Source organism: Eurosta solidaginis, chromosome X (genome assembly GCF_040869045.1).
Source record: "Eurosta solidaginis isolate ZX-2024a chromosome X, ASM4086904v1, whole genome shotgun sequence".
Lineage (NCBI taxonomy): Eukaryota > Metazoa > Arthropoda > Insecta > Diptera > Tephritidae > Eurosta > Eurosta solidaginis.
In genome coordinates, this window is record NC_090324.1 from 211,976,387 (window position 1) to 211,989,528 (window position 13,142).

At 36.7% G+C, this 13,142-nt stretch overlaps 1 long non-coding RNA gene across 7 annotated transcripts in view; it reads left to right on the forward strand.

The window, feature by feature from the left end:
- Window positions 1–13,142, forward strand: part of LOC137234294 (uncharacterized) — a 385,635-nt gene that overhangs the window by 41,017 nt on the left and 331,476 nt on the right. Inside the window, exon 1 of one of the 7 annotated variants that reach the window (XR_010947774.1) lies at window positions 5,523–5,650. The exons of the other annotated variants lie outside the window; for them this stretch is intronic. This is a non-coding gene — a long non-coding RNA (uncharacterized lncRNA). Of the gene's footprint in view, window positions 1–5,522; window positions 5,651–13,142 lie in introns of those variants that run through there. 7 annotated transcript variants of the gene reach the window in all.

The window sequence follows — 13,142 nt, forward strand, 5'->3', positions numbered from 1 at the left end:
TTTTTATTTATAATCCATCATTTAAAAAAAATTAATATGTAGATGTATATACTAATCAATCCTGAGTTTTATCTAAATTTGCTTTCTTCAAAATAAGTTGTACGCATTAAGTTACAGAGGAAACTGTGAATAAAATGCTTGTTTAAGAAGTAAAAGAAATAATTTCGAACAAAGAAATTGTACATAAGTATCTAATTGACATAATTCATTACGATCCCGGTATTAAGAAACATGAATAGTAAATATTACTTTGTAAAGCCAAATTAATAATTCCTTTTAGGGCCTTTAAACGTTTTTAGATGGTTCTAAAATAAGTTTGGTTGCAAGTTTATTGCAGCTTATCAAATAAATGATCCTTCTTTTACTAATAAAAGGTGTTTAATATCTTCGACTGCTATTCTTTTGTTCGCAGCTGTATGTACATATAACATTTTTTTGTGGTAAAAAAAAAATTATACAGGAAGTTGTATTCCTTCTTATTATAACTAAGTTTGATAACATTGTTGCGGTTGTTGCTCTGGTTTACAGGTCATTTGCTGAAAATAATGTGGAATTCATCTAAATGCTCTTTCGAATCTATTTCCATACTGCTGAATAGATTTTAATTTCATAGGTATGCTTGTACATAGCAAATAACGTGGAAACCAAGCGAAGCACACTGGAGTAAAAAAAAATACCTTAAGAAAAATGTAGTTATTTGGCTCAAAATTCCTATAGTAAATCGTAGACCGCCTTACAGAGTTTGCAGACTTCTTAACATTTACATTTTCTTATTTCTAACTTAGAATGTTCCTTTTGTTAGGATTTAATTAGATTTTCTTATTTCACATCTATTTTAAATTATAGTTTTCCAAACTTCAAATTTACTTTTGGATTGTATTTAGTAAAAATTTTTATTTTTTTTTTCTAAGTTCCAATTTATGATAATTGCATTCGATTGTATCCAATTACGTTAATTATACTTTTCTCATATCAGCAAGTTCAATTGTATTAAATTCATTTCATTTGTCTTATCTTGAGTCTATGGAAATTTGATTGCCACACCAATGGATATGGTCGGCAAAACCCTCGTAACAATTTAATAAGCTTTTATAGCTTTAGTCTTCGTTGACACATACTAACTTGTGCCGTGTGATCATATAGAGAAAAATTATTTATGAACCTTCAGGTGACGTTTCAGTCGCAACAGCATAGTGGAGCAGTAAAAAAAATATTTCAAAAAAAAATTATAGAAAGAGTTTATTTGTTCCTGATCACCAAGACGTAGATCCTCTATTTCTTGTTGCAACTAGATTCTAATTTCTCGCGGAAAGGCATATGTCGCTAATGTGTAATGCATTACCCATCCGCATGGCTTTCGCATGTATGTATATAAAAAAAATAGGGTTCCGAGTGACACATTCAAAAATGTAAGGTACTATATGTACTAGTGACACTATTCTGTAACTTGACTGGAATAAAATTATTTGCAGAACTCAAACTTTTATAATTTAGGTTTTCTATTTCTTGGCTGTGTTGACCTTTCACAAGCTTTACAGAACAATGTTTCTTACTCGCAAGATTACAGAACGGGTTTTACATTGCACTTATCCGACGGGTCAACAGAGTTAAGAGCACCAAAGTGTCCGAATTCATATACCGTATGTTCGAATCGAGTTACAGAAAGGGGTCTTTAGGTTCATTAAGCGTGCTTGGAATGAATTACAAAAATTTGAAACGATAATCTGTAAGTGACGAATTTTATCACTTCATATAAATACATAATATAATTTCACCGAGTTGGAACGGACTCACCCAGTTTCAAACGTTGTTGTTGTAGTTGGTGTAGGTACTGTTGGTGGTTGTTGCGCTCTGGCCCGAGGTGATCGAGTGAACCTGGTGGCAATAGACTTCGTGATGACCTTTACGAACTTGATGACTTGGTGCTAATTTTGACGTCCGTTGGGTTACGCTGCCGCGTGCTGCTGCCGTTTCTCAATTGTCCTTATGTTATTTGCTTCATATATGGGTGTTTTATGCTTGGTGGCGATAATATGATATTGTTACCGGAGACTGATCTTTTCCACTGCTTTCAACAATTCACCCGAGCGTGTGGGAATCGATGTATTACACAATTGAGTGCTGTTAGATTCAGTCACACATAAATTAGCAGCATTTTTTTGTTTGTGCTTTTCGTTAAAATTTCATTTTCGGCCATCAGCGTATGAACTTAATTGATAAGCGACTTTCTTGTCGCTGTTCTACCAAAATTTTTTTATAATAATCGAAGTGTATTATGTGCAATACAATTAGCGGGAAAACAATCGCTTATTGTTGTCCAATTTTGGGAGTTTTTTCTTTTTTCTTTTCGCTCCAATCTAGCTGAACTTTCATGGCCGGAACCTCGTGCTAAAAGGCCAAATTTTTCTTACTTTTTCTTTTTCCTCGTGCCTATCTGCTGGCAAAAAAAAACTCTATCCATTTTCTTGTGCTTGTGATGGCAGGTCTGTCTGTTCCCTTCTTTTCCGATATTTTCCATCGCAACCTTTGCCACATCGCTAGGTGTGTTCCCGTGAACACGCTCCCAAGTAGATCGCAGCCGTAGCGTAGCAGCGGACCGTAACAAATTAACAAAGCTTTTAAACATTAACCATAATTTTTCAACTGCATACCATCATGAAACTGTTGGCACGATTGAACGTAATCATAGAGTGTTTAATGAATACTTACGTGCATATCTAAAAGACAATTTTTCTGATTGGGATGTTTATTTAAAATATTTTACCTTCCTACACAACACTACGAGTAGCACAGTTTTCGACAATCAATTTTCGCCTTACGAGCAACTTTGCCTAATGAATTAACAAAAGAAAAAATTGACCCGATCTATAACGTCGAAAACTATGCCAAAGAAGTTAAGTTTAGGATGCAGAAAACGTACAAAATGGCACAAAATCTAATTAATAAAAATAAATTACAAAGTAAAAATCTTTACGATAAAACGGCACGACCTTTAATTGTAAAAATCGGAGATAGAGTGCTTTTACAAAAAGACCCACATCATAAACACGAAAATATTTATCAAGGTCCGTTCATCATAACCAAAATTAACGAACCCAACGTAACTATTTTCGATGAAGTCAAAAACAAAGAAAAAGTGGTACATAAAAACCGCCTTAGTAAAGTAAATTAACATTACTTTAATACTCTCACTAAACCTTAAATTTGATTAAAAAGCAAATCCAAAATTTATTTCCGAGCACTGTAGCAGCCATGAAGTCCTAAAAACTGTTATACCAAAAAGCAAAAAGAGAAAATACGAATTTTGTACATTCAAAAAAAAAAAACTTTCTTATAAAATTGTATGTAACACATAAATTAAAAATTTAATATGTAATACAAAACATAAAACTTTAAACTGAATATGTAAAACACAAATATTTCCAAAAAAAAAGAGAAACATTCAACATATTTTGTCATAAATTAAAAAAAAAAAATTATTAATATTTATACCTTTCATTTAAGTTACAATGAACTATAAAAATTTAACTAAAATCTAACTACTCGATGTATAAAATCTTTTTTCAATTATTAATAAAAATGGTTCCGAACCAACGAATAAAAAAAAAGGGAAGGTACACCCTAATATAAATATATATTCGTTTGTTCGCAACAATTTTTATAAGTTATGGCCAAAGAAGAATGTGACAAAATTGATCACTTTGTCAATTCTTCTTTTCCCCAAAAAGGGTGATGTAAGGATAAAATCTCCCAAATTAACTTTTTAATAATCATCTGGCAACATCTCAACATTGTTACTCACAATGATATTTAATTGTGAATATTACAAATAGAAAGAACCAAATACACAATAATATGACATGAGCATTGAAATATAGCATGTAAGAGAGAATACGATATATGTGGGGTAAAACATGAAAATGACGAGTGCCAAGAGTGACATCGGCATTTTCATGTTTCACCGCCATCAATATAATTTCGGCTACTCAGTGAATTGGACGCTTTTTAGAATTGGTCATTTAAATAAAGTATTGTTAAAATTTAAAAGTTTTTCCTTTCTTTAAATCCATGAGTTTCTGGCGGAGAAGACCGCCACGTGATTAATATAAACGTGACATGGCGTCCATATGGAGGCGGCGCCCTCCAAGATAATGGAAAATATAAGAACAGCAAGGTGACGCCACATGGTAAAACGGGGCGAAGAAGCAGGTAACCTAACCTAGGTGAATTGTATGGGTTGGTTAGCGAAGCCGCAACTTTACATTATACCTCAACTAGACTTTTACCGCGCGGCCGAAGGTCGCCAACGCAGAAAGGTGTTCTGCGCAAAAATGCAATGGATCTCACCCCCGGTTTCGGAGGTACCTGCGGGCCTTTTTCCGGTTTTTCGTTAATATCTTTTGAACGAGTTAAAATTTTTCGCCTTCGGTTATTAATACTGATGTCAAAACGCGTCGTTTGACACCTCTCTCGATATTTTTGGTAGCGTATTAGCAGTCGACCCTCAACTAGACTATTACCCTAAATCCACACAAAACACTTATGTTAACAATTTTTTTTTGTGCTTACGCCAACTTTACAACAACCACATGAAAATCGCTTCAACTTCAAATATCTCCGGATAGATACAATTTGGTAATTCTATACGACAGCATGACACTGCTAATACGCGTCCAAAAATATCGAAAGAGGTGTCAAAAGACGCGTATTAATCTCGACAACAATAATCCGAAACCGAACCCAACCGTTGTTGTAATACCTCCCACAAAAAAAAATTGTGAACGCAGAAGGACATCACCGTGGCGGTAGCCACGTTTATACCACACACCCGGACTTGGCGTGGCGTAGCCCAGGGTTATTTTTTATAAGCGCGGCCGAAGGCCGCCAACGCAGAAAGGTGTTTGCGCAAAAATACTATGGATTTCACGCCCGGTTTCGGAGGGACCCACGGGTTTTTTCGGTTTTTCGTTCTTTTGAATGAGTTAAAAATTTTATTTTCCGGTTTCGGATTATTAATACTGATGTCAAGGCGCGTCGTTTGACACCTCTCTCGATATTTTTGGACGCGTATTAGAAGTGTCATGCCGTCGTATGGAATTTCAAAAATTACCCTGGGTGGGTCCAACACCGGTTTGGAGACCAGAACAATATCCGCGCAAAACACTTATGTTCACATGTTATGTTTTGGCCCGTTCTTCGTTTTAGCTGGCATACTTTTTGTTCGGGCGCCCGCTTCAGCTGGCGCGAGGGGTTTATGTGTGATTGTTGCCAGCACAAATTTGAGATAAATCCCCCGTGAGAGCGAAAAAAATGAAAGTGTTTTCTATCAAGTCATCTTTAACTGTCATTAAATATGACACTGTAATTTCGATGACAGCATGAAACGTCGATGTGTTAGTGGAGAGCAGGAAAAGTAGTAATGGTGAAATGGTCATCTCTGTGTTGAAGGCTTTACCGATTTTTCAATCGCGGCGATGCAATCACCGATAGTGAAATATCGTTCCATCACTAATTCCGAATCACTCAGTTAAAATTTCTGCAGTCTTAAAAAATCTCAACTTAATTAATTAGTTAATAAATTATAATATTAAAGAAATATGATAGAAATAATTTACGCATTCTTAATACCGTGCAGCATCACTAACCATAGGTATGTACATAAACTGATAAAGCAATAATCTGTACATGTGGCCACCAGATACAGAAAAAATGGTAATTCTTTACGACAGCATGAGACTGCTAATACGCGTCAAAAAATATCGAGAGAGTTTGTAATGTTGTTGTAATGTTGGCGTAAGCACAAAAAAATTTGTGAACAGTCTAGTTGAGGGTCGACTGCTAATACGCTACCAAAAATATCGAGAGAGGTGTCAAACGACGCGTCTTGACATCAGTATTAATAATCCGAAGGCGAAAAATTTTAACTCGTTCAAAGATATTAACGAAAAAGCGAAAAAAGGCCAGCAGGTACCTCAGAAACCGGGGGTGAGATCCATAGCATTTTTGCGCTGAACTCCATTCTGCGTTGGCGGCCTTCGGCCGCGCGGTTAAAGTCTAGTTGAGGGTCGACTGCTGCGGTAGCCACGGTTATACCACACACCCGGACTTGGCATGGCATAGCATAGCCGTGGGTTATTTTTTATAATCGCGGCCGGTAATAATCTAGTTGAGGGGTCGACTGCTAATACGCTACCAAAAATATCGAGATAGGTGTCAAACGACGCGTCTTGATATCAGTATTAATAATCCGAAGGCGGAAAATAACAATTTTAACTCGGTCAAAAGATATTAACGAAAAACCGAAAAAGACCCGCGGGTACCCCCGAAACCGGGGGGTGGGATCCATAGTATTTTTGGGCAGAATACCGTTCTGCGTTGGCGGCCTTCGGCCGCGCTTATAAATAATAACCCTGGGCTACCGCCACGGTGATGCACAATTTTTTTTGTGGGTACAAACACAATAACAACCACATGAAAATCGTCAACTTCAACTGCAAATATGTCCGGACTGCAACATCTCCGCCTTCGGATTATTGTTCTCGATATTAATACGCGTCATTTGACGCCTCTCGATATTTTTAGTAGCGTATTAGCAGTCTACCCCTCAACTAGACTTTTACCCAGAAAAAGTAATAATCTACACATGTGAAGACCACCAGATACAGAAAAAATGGTAATTTACGATAGCATGAGACTGCTAATACGCGTCCATATTTGCAGTTGAAGTTGGCGATTTTCATGTGGTTGTTGTTGTGTGGTACCCACAAAAAAAAATGTACATGACCGTGGCGGTAGCCACGGTTATACCACACACCCGGACTTGGCATGGCATAGCCCTGGGTTATTTTTTATAATCGCGGCCGGTAATAATCTAGTTGAGGGGTCGACTGCTAATACGCTACCAAAAATATCAAGATAGGTGTCAAACGACGCGTCTTGACATCAGTATTAATAATCCGAAGGCGGAAAATAAAAAATTTAACTCGTTCTAAAGATATTAACGAAAAACCGAAAAAAGACCCGCGGGTACCTCCGAAACCGGGGGTGGGATCCATAGTATTTTTGGGCAGAATACCTTTCTGCGTTGGCGGCCTTCGGTCGCGCTTATAAAAAATAACCCTGGGCTGCGCCATGCCAAGTCCGGGTGTGTGGAATAACCGTGGCTACCGCCACGGTGATGTCCTTCTGCGTTCACTTTTTTTTGTGTGACAAATTACAACAACAGTTGGTTTCAGTTTCGGATTATTGTTGTCGAGATTAATACGCGTCTTTTGACACCTCTTTCGATATTTTTACCATTTTTCCATTTATTTATCAAGTTTATGAACACATGTTCTTACAGACTACCAATGAAAAAACTATACAGCATATTATTAACAAAATTCTTACAGACTACTAACAATTTACATACAATTAAAAAACATACTACAATTAAGAAATACAAAAAGTTAACAAGTCAGTGAAAAACTAGCACTTGCAGACTAATATAAAAGAATTGATAACTAAAAAACACACTTTAATAAATTAATAAAAACGTTCTTCGACAAAGAGAAATCAAGTTCGACAAAATATGAGATCTTATTAAATTCACTCATAGCGCGGGTAATTGGGGCATTTCTCGCATAATTAGTTCTACTATTAATGCCATAAAAAGGGTAAAAGCTTTTAAGTTCTCTTCTTGGAACATTAAGATTAATTTTCTCAAGAAGAGCAGCACAATCTGTATCCCCATGGATGATGCAATATAAAAAGGTCAAAGAAAGAATAGACCTTCTCGCTTCTAAAGTTTTAAGATTTAAAAGAAGTAAACGTGCATTATATGAGGGAAGGAAGTGACCGCAGACAGTATTTAAGAAAAACTTTTTGAACTCTCTCAATCCTATTAATTGCAAACTGTTGGAACGGTCGCCAAATGATAGTGGCATACTCGAGATCAGATCGTACAAATGAATTGTAGAGGAATTTGAGTGTATACGGGTCAGAGAACTCTGCACTATTACGCCGAATAAAACCAAGCATTGCATACGATTTGGCTATGATAAAATTTACATGGCTGTTGAAAGAAAATTTGGTATCATAAACCACACCAAGGTCCTTGATTTTATCAACATTCTGCAGTGGTTTGTTATCAATGGTATATGAACTATTAAACTTAAAGCGCAATTTAGAGTAGGTTACGTGAAAGCATTTATTAATATTTAAAGAAAGGTGCGATCTAACGCACCAGGAATAGAGATTATTAATTTCACACTGAAGTTCGAACATATCACGCGAAGACTTTATAATGGAGAAAACTTTAAGATCATCAGCGTACAAGAGAAACCTAGCATACGAAAAGCAAGTGCTGATGTCGTTGATGCGCAGGACAAAGAGCAAGGGTCCAAGAATACTGCCTTTCGGAACGCCGGAAGTTGCAAGGTATAGATCGGATGATACACCATCAATGCAGACAATACACCATCTGTTAATTAAATAAGATTTTAGCCACTTCAGAAAATTTGAGTGAAAACCAAGACAGGAAAGTTTATGAATAAGGATCTCATGTGATACCTTATCGAAGGCTTTGGAGAAGTCAGTATAAATACAATCCACCTGGTATCCAGATGCAAAAGCAGATATACAATACTCACTAAACTCCACTAGATTGGTGACCGTCGAACGTCCCGCAACAAAACCATGCTGCTTGGCACAAATTAGGCTCTTCACTGAAAAGTATAACTTGTCTTTTACAACACATTCAAATAACTTCGAAACAGTAGTGAGCTTTGATATAGGTCTGTAGTTACAGACATCATTATTATTTCCAGATTTGTAGATAGGAGTTATCGATGCAAGTTTCCAAGCATCAATAAACTCCCCGCACTGAAGTGACATATTAAACACGATCTCAAGAGGCAAAACTAAGGCCGGACAACCTTTAATCAAGGCACTTGAGACACCATCAGAATCTGTCCTGACCGATTGCTTTAAATTAGTAATACTACTTGAGATATCGTCACATGAAATCGACATTGAACCGAAATCCAGAGCAGAATTTAAATCAGATGCAAAGTCGAAAGAAGGGGCATCATCATAGGATGCACTAAAATAGTCCGCAAACAGGTTCACTACCGCATTAGGATTTGTAGCTACATTATCTTGTAAAAGACAGAAGCAGGAACCGAGGAGCAGGTCCTTTTAGATTTAATAAAACTCCAAAATGTTTTTGGATTGGACTTAATATTTGTCTCAAAGCTAAGAATATAGTTTTTGTAAAGAAACTTATCCAAGCAGTTAAACTTCTTTAGATACTGCTGATACTTCTCGTAAAAGAACAGATTCTTGGTCTGACTAAACTTTTTGTAGTATTTGATTCGCAAATTCTTAAATTTTTTTAAACCCTTAGTATACCAAGGTAATTTATACGGTTTTTTCTTAAAGACTGGAACATGCCTTAAACATAGGTCAAAAAGCGTTGATCTAAAAATCTCATAGCAAATGCTAACATCTGAGGAGGAAAAAAGATCAACCCAGTTAATTTCCGAGAAAACATGGTTAAGTATAGACATGTCGCACCGTGCAAAATTAAAAGCGATATCATCATTTACAGAGGGTACATAAAACACATAAAACTCAAGTTTAAGAACAATAGTAGTGTGATGCATATCCGACGGAGCAAATGGTGCATGGCATTCGGAAATGTTAAAATTAATATTATCACTGAGGAATATAAGATCTAATATTCTGTCAAGCCTGTTAATGAAGTTATTGATTTGCAGCAAGTTTAAGCTTAACATGTTATCTATAAAATAAGTCATAGGACTTCGATATATTATTTGGCATGAGGCCCGAACCACAGAAACCCTGAGACCAAGTGACATCACTTAGATTAAAGTCACCTAAAATACATACAGGATTATCACCAAGCTTATTAAGAACTACAGATGAAATATTGTCAGCATGAGCTTTATAAAGATCTTCCGAACTATTCGGCGGAATATAAGATACCATCAAGTATAGAGAGCCGAAGTACGTAGAGCCACTAACTTTAACACAGATTTGGTCAAGTAGCGAATCGTTATTATCCAGCTGAATTAGGGAAGCATTATACTTGCGTAGAGCTGCAATAAGTACACCTCCACCTCGAGAACGCCCAGTTTTTCCGCATCCCTGTCTTTACGGAAAACGACAAACAAATTTGGATCGAAGAATTCGCCATCAAAAAAATCTGGAGTCAGCCAAGTTTCAACAATGACAAAAATATCGTACTCTAACTGCGAGCTCAACGACTTAACATCATGCGCTTTTGTTCTGATGCCAGAAGCATTTTGAAAATAGATATTTAGTTGCTTGTTGACAAGATTAGTATTGCCACTGACAACTAAGGGCAATTCGTTTGCCTTACTCTTTGGGAAAAAAACGAAATGACCGAACGTTCACCCCAGCAGGCCACAAATCTGGTGATAAAACGGCATCATATAGTGTTTCTGTAACACCAAGCTTAAAGTTGACTTTTGTTAATGTGTCAAGCGGAGTGTCATTTTTTATAAGACTTTTGCAGGCATAGTTAGACTTATCAGCCTTCAGATGTCTTACCAGATAACTAATGATATCGTTAGAGGAAACTGATGGCTGAAATGATGATAAGTGCAGCCAACTCATACTAACTACACCCAATTCTGTACTTATATTTGATCCAACAAAATTTGGCTTACGGCGGTTAAAATTTTCGTTGCGTTTACTTTGTACAGAAGGAGTTGTAGTTACAGACTTCACAGTAGTAGAAGATGCAGATGCTATAGTTGATCAACCCAGTTAATTTCCGAGAAAACATGGTTAAGTATAGACATGTCGCACCGTGCAAAATTAAAAGCGATATCATCATTTACAGAGGATACACAAAACACATAAAACTCAAGTTTAAGAACAATAGTAGTGTGATGCATATCCGACGGAGCAAATGGTGCATGGCATTCGGACATGTTAAAATTAATATTATCACTGAGGAATATAAGATCTAATATTCTGTCAAGCCTGTTAGTGAAGTTATTAATTTGCAGCAAGTTTAAGCTTAGCATGTTATCTATAAAATAAGTCTCATAGGACTTCGATATATTATTTGGCATGAGGCCCGAACCACAGAAACCCTGAGACTAAGTGACATCACTTAGATTAAAGTCACCTAAAATACATACATGATTATCACCAAGCTTATTAAGAACTACAGATGAAATATTGTCAGCATGAGCTTTATAAAGATCTTCCGAACTATTCGGCGGAATATAAGATACCATCCAGTATAGAGAGCCGGAGTACGTAGAGCCACTAACTTTAACACAGAGTTGGTCAAGTAGCGAATCGTTATTATCCAGCTGAATTAGGGAAGCATTATACTTGCGTAGAGCTGCAATAAGTACACCTCCACCTCGAGAACGCCCAGTTTTTCCGCATCTCTGTCTTTACGGAAAACGACAAACAAATTGGGATCGAAGAATTCGCCATCAAAAAAATCTAGAGTCAGCCAAGTTTCAACAATAACAAAAATATGGTACTCTAACTGCGAGCTCAGCGACTTAACATCATGCGCTTTTGTTCTGATGGCAGAAGCATTTTGAAAATAGATATTTAGTTGGTTGTTGACAAGATTAGTATTGCCACTGACAACTAAGAGCAATTCGTTTGCCTTACTCTTTGGGAAAAAAACGAAATGACCGAACGTTCACCCCAGCAGGCCACAAATCTGGTGATAAAACGGTATCATATAGTGTTTCTGTAACACCAAGCTTAAAGTTGACTTTTGTTAATGAGTCAAGCGGAGTGTCATTTTTTATAAGCCTTTTGCAGGCAAAGTTAGACTTATCAGCTTTCAGATGTCTTACCAGATAACTAATGATATCGTTAGAGGAAACTGATGGCTGAAATGATGATAAGTGCAGTCAACTCATACTAACTACACCCAATTCTGTACTTATATTTGATCCAATAAAATTTGGATTACGGCGGTTAAAATTTTCGTTGCGTTTACTTTGTACAGAAGAAGTTGTAGTTACAGACTTCACAGTAGTAGAAGATGCAGATGCTATAGTTGATGCCAAACTCGAAGACGAATTTGAAATTGAAGTCGAACACGAAGCAGCAGTATTCAACTGCTTCTGGTGTTTAATTACAGCATTACGCATTTTATTATTATTTCCATCACTTTCACAAGTATCATTGGAAATGGTAGGATCAGATCTGAGTACCGAAGAAAACAAGCTAATGTTATTAGCAGAGGCATTAACAGCATTTGACTGTAAGTTCGGATTAGAAGATGGCCATTTATGTTGTCAGCACCTTCTGTTGCTAACGTATTAATGCTTACATTATCAACAGTAGAATCATTCATGTTTACAACAGTACCAGCAACATTAGATGTAATTTCAGTCATGTTAGCAGCAGCGTTTATATTTTCAACAGCACCAGCCATGTAGTCAGGACTGCCGTCAACAGTATAAGCACACTCCGCAACAGTTTGTTTAGAAACAGAGCCAAAAGCAGAATTCTAGAAAGCGTAGGTATTCAACGGCAATTCTGCATTAAATTTAGCAATATCAGCTTTTAAGTGCCTGAGCTCATTAGAAACGACTGTGTTATTGTCACACAATGACTGGTACATAGAGCGAAGCTCAATTTGCAAGTCACTAACTTGAGCACGTAGGTGGGTACCTTCAGCTATCGATGATTCATTTAAGCGTCAGTTAATAGCGATCTTAAACTGCTCATACAGTGATCTTCAAACTTCTCAAACAGTGATTTTCTTACTGTGATCTCCAAACTATTTTCACTGCCTCCGTCTGTTTAATCAATTTTACTTTAACTTATAATGTCTTGCAATTTTGTTAACTGCCAATTGAAAGGTGATACCGAGCGTTTCGTGTCGTGCTGGCTTTGTGATGAGCTTGCTCATATGAAGTGCGCTAGTTTAACAGCAAGGGTGTGTGATGCGATCAACGATAACAAGGGTGTGCGTTGGTCGTGCTTGAAATGCAGATCCACGGAAGTGGATCTTTTTAAGCTTTTCAAACATACCCGAAACGCATTCTCCGAAATCGGTAAGGAACTTTCTACATTAGGGGATAAATTCAAGTATTATGAAAACTTGTTTAAAACTTTCAAATGTGTTA